We start from the raw sequence: 4,453 nt of genomic DNA, 5'->3' as shown, positions 1-4,453 counted from the left end.
CCTGTAATCCCAGCTACCTAGCAAGTTGAGGCTGGACAATCACTTGATGGGAGTTTGGAGACCAACCTAGGCCTCACAGTGAGACCCTGTCTCTAAAAAATAAATACATTTTATTTATTATTTTTGAGACAGGGTCTCACCTTATCATCCTCAATAGAGTACTGTGGTGTCATAGCTCACAAAACTTCAAACTCCAGGGCTCAAATGATTCTCTTGCCTCAGCCTCCCACATAGCTGGGACTACAGGCACCTGCCACCACACCCAGCTATTTTTAGAGATGGGGTCTCATTCAGGCTGGTCTCAAACTCCTGAGCTCAGGCAAACTACCCACCTCTGCCTTCAAGAGTGCTAGGATTACAGGCATGAGCCACACTACCCTGCCTCAAATTTTATTGTTTTAGAACTGTGTTAGATTTACAGAAAAATTATGGGCTCGGTGCCTGCTGTTCAGCGGTTAGGGCACCAGACACATACACTGGGGCTGGCGGGTTCGAACCCAGCCTGGGCCTGCCAGAAAACAATGACAACTATAACAAAAAAATAGCTGGGTGTTGTAGTAGGCACCTATAGTCCCAGCTACTTGGGAAGCTAAGCCAAGAATTGCTTAAGCCCAAGAATTGAAGGTTGCTGTGAGCTGTGACATCACAGCACTCTACCAAGGACGACATAGGGAGACTGTCTCAAAAACAAAAACCAAAAAATAATTATGAAAATACTACAGGTCTCTTACACCCTGCATCCAGTGCCCCGTTAGTAACCACCTTCCACTCCCATTATAATTAACCAATATTGATACATTATTAGGTAAAGCCCCTTTTTCCCAGATTTCCATGGTTTTTCCTTATTGTCTCTTTCAAGTTCCAATATGCCAACCTTCCAGGCTTCCATGTGACTTTTTGTTTTGGGAGACAAAGTGTTGCTCTGTCACCCGGGCTAGAGTGCTGCGGTGTCTAGCCTCAAATCCCTGGCCTCCCAGAGTGCTGGGACAACAGGTGCCTGCCACCATGCCTGGCCCCCACCGGACAGGGGGTCTCACCTGTCCTCAGCTCCTCCTGGCTGAGAGTTTCTGTTTGAGGGATTGTGAGGGCACCGGCAGGTGGCTTACAGGTACCCCTGTGGCTCTGTCAGGTGTTTTCCTCAGGATCAGGCTGGAATTATGAACAAAGGGCCCTTTAATCCCATCTCGTCCAGGGTCCGCGTGTCAGCATGACCCTCCCTAAGGGTGGTGGCCATGGGCCCCCACCGTGGTGTCTGTCAGTGACCCTCCCTCTCACACTGTCCACTGCCTGGCCCCACTGAGGAGCTGTGTCCCCTCCTCGAGGGAGAAGCACTTATGCAAATTATCTGGACTTTTTCTGCACTGGAAGTTCGTCTTCTTTCCCATTTATTTACTCACCTGATTATATGTAATATGATGGACTCATGAAAAGTAGATATTGGGTCATAATCCAATACTATTTTATTTGTTGTTCAAATTGAGAGCCTCTCACCTAGCACCTGAGGACACCTCAAGCATTAGGGATTTAATTTATATTTTTGATAAAAATAATATATGCACATGACAAAAAAATCCAAAAATATAGGTGATAAAGTGAAAACTGAAAACGTCTCACCTCACTACGAAGAGGCCACCACTTCCAGCCATTTCCATTTTAGCGCATCAGGCAGTGGCCACACAGCTTTGAAAAACAGACACTGATTTTATTTTCTGCAGGTTTAGACAGTATCAGCTGATACCCTAATGCAAAATGTCAAGTTTGGCTCATTTTCCCACCTACCTATCCTTATTTTTGATATTCAAATTAAAACATTTTCCTATTTAGTCCTTTCAAAACACAGTATCCCCAAATATCTATTTCTTGTACAAACCTGCTCTTGAGGGGAGGACAGTGCCCTGGTGTCCTGGCCCGCTTCATCCTTGCTCCTGCCACGCTGGGCGGTCAGTGCCCTCCTCCCCCGACCCCCGGTGCCGGGAGGCAAAGGCTCATCTCCATTCAATGTCCCCAGCACAGTGGTCTCAGCCCAGGGTGCCCCTGGGTACACAGAAGACTTTTCAGGGGTGGAAGCACGGCTCAGATAGACTCAAGAAGATCTGAGAACAGAGTCTTCTTCTCCTGCTTTCCACAGAACAGGCCTCTCACCTCACAGCACCCTGGGACCTGTGGCCCTGGACCCCAGACCTCCAGAAGTGCTCAAGTGTGGTCTTGCAGAGTACCATTTTGAACAAACGATGGTAGGTACTGGTGACAAATCCTTCCACAAGTCAGGGAAATTCTCCCTTCTCAGGTTTCAAATTTGTAGAAACAGTTACTTCACTGTCAGCTGGTTTAACACTGACATTTTGTGCTGAGATTCCTATGCGATTTTTGGCATATTACAGGGGCCCAGGGAATTAAGTGTCACAGCTACTAAACTCCATACACAGGGCTCCCTCCATTCTCAGCTGTTTATGGAAATGAGGTTTCTCAGGATTTATATCTATAAAAAGGAAAACTATGAATAGAATGATGTGATGCTGAGCCTCATCTCATTTTTTTTTTTTGAGACAGAGTCTGACTCTGTCGCCCTGGGTAGAGTGCCACGGCGTCCTTGCTCACAGCAACCTCAAACTCCTGGGTTCAAGCAATCCTCTTGCCTCAGCCTCCTGAGTAGCTGGGACTATAGGTACCTGCCAACACACCTGGCTATTTTTAGAGACAAGGCCTCACTCTTGCTCAGGCTGGTCTCGAACTCCTGAGCTCAGGTGAACCACCTGCCTCGGCCTCCCAGAGTGCTGGGATTACAGGTGTGAGCTGCCATGCCCGGCCTCAACTCCTTCTTAATAATTACTGACCAACATCTGAGATATTTGTTATTTTGCAGAATTATGAAATGTTAGTTATCAGAATGCTAGGTCTATGAAAAAGATCTTAGGGTCCCCAGAAATATTTTATTTAAATGTATATGCACAGGCATTTGACAGCAATAACACACTGATCAATAAGACTTCCTCAAATGAAAGCTATTATGATAAATTATATAAAGTAAAATTTGAAATGTGGGTTAAGAAGAAAAACAAAAGATGTAAAATTTCCTGTTAAAGGACAACTATTAATGTATATTTTAACTGAATGATGGCAACATCAAATTACTTTGGTGCTTAGCAGCCATTGCATACATTTAAAAGTGTTACCAAAAGTCTGATTAAATGTTAATAATTACAATATGTGAGAAATAACATCATTTGCAACCAGTTACATTTATGATAAAAAAAATTTATATGTCTACTTAAAATATGGAAGAAAGACAGCCGGACATGGTGGCTCACCCCTATAATCCTAGCACTCTGGGAGGTTGAGGCAGGTAGACTGCCTGAGCTCAGGAGTTTAAGACCAGCCTCAGAAAGAGCGAGATCCTGTCTCTACTACAATTAGCCAGGAATTGTGGCAGTGCCTGTACTCCCAGCTGCTCACAAGGCTGAGGTAGGATTGCTTGAGCCCAGGAGTTTGAGGTTGCTCTGAGCTAGGATGTCTTGACACTCTACCCAGGGTGACAGAGTGAGACTTTGTCCAGAAAAACAAAAAAAAGTATGGAAGAAGGATTTTTCAAAATTCTTCCAGGGAAAACAGTAGCAAAAAGGCTTGATGAGCACTGCTTTTAAAAACAGTAAGTTTTTTCAAGGTAGGAGAGAGAGGAGTGAGCCAATTGTTTCTTTCCCGGGTTCCCTGACTCTGACCCGAGGCTCTCCTGGGCAGGCTGACCTCACCTCTGCTATAAACTTCCCCTGGACACTAAGCCTATTTGAAGGTTGTAGAGTCCTCCCAGTGCAGGGAGGTTCCAGAAGGTCATGGGAGGTGCCAAGGGCTCTAAACGTGGAGGAGAAATGAGGACTCAAGTAGAAACATTCGCATTTAGACATTTCTGGGTAAGTGCCTGTGGAGCCCTCTGAGGGATTACAAAACCTACGTTTTAGTGAGCTTAGCAGGCTGCAGGATGCGACAGTACACAAAAATCAATAATGTGAGTGACAGCTGCCCAATAGAGACCCTCAGAGCTAGCACAGCTTGCGGCTTAAATGCTGCTGCTGCGGTCTGAGGAATGTCAACTGCTCAACATGGAGACCGAGGTCGATAAACTGGAGCAGATGTTCCAGAAAGCTGACTCTGGTCTGGATTACATTCAGTACAGGCTGGAGTATGAAATCAAGACTAATCATCCTGATTCAGGAGAGAAAAGTCCAGTTACACTGTTACAGGAAATGTCAGCGATAAAGTCTTGCTATCAAACTTTGTACGCATGCTTCAAAATAGTTGCTGTTGAGCAGAAAGAGACTAAGAGCCACATTTGTGCTACTGTGAGTAAGACTCTGAACTACAAAAGCAAACAGACCTGGAGCTGTCACCACTGACTGAAGAAGAGAAAACTGCAGCAGAGCAATTAAAATCTCACATGCCAGACTTGTGAAGAAATGGA

The 4,453-nt window shown here is 45.3% G+C and overlaps 1 pseudogene; it reads left to right on the top strand.

The window, feature by feature from the left end:
• The first annotated feature begins 2,679 nt into the window (after positions 1 to 2,679).
• LOC128581478 (spindle and kinetochore-associated protein 2-like) lies at positions 2,680 to 4,453 on the top strand (annotated as a pseudogene).

Source organism: Nycticebus coucang, chromosome 3 (assembly GCF_027406575.1).
Source record: "Nycticebus coucang isolate mNycCou1 chromosome 3, mNycCou1.pri, whole genome shotgun sequence".
NCBI lineage: Eukaryota > Metazoa > Chordata > Mammalia > Primates > Lorisidae > Nycticebus > Nycticebus coucang.
The sequence above is the reverse complement of the archived record's forward strand: the minus strand, read 5'-3'. Positions and strand labels throughout refer to the sequence as shown.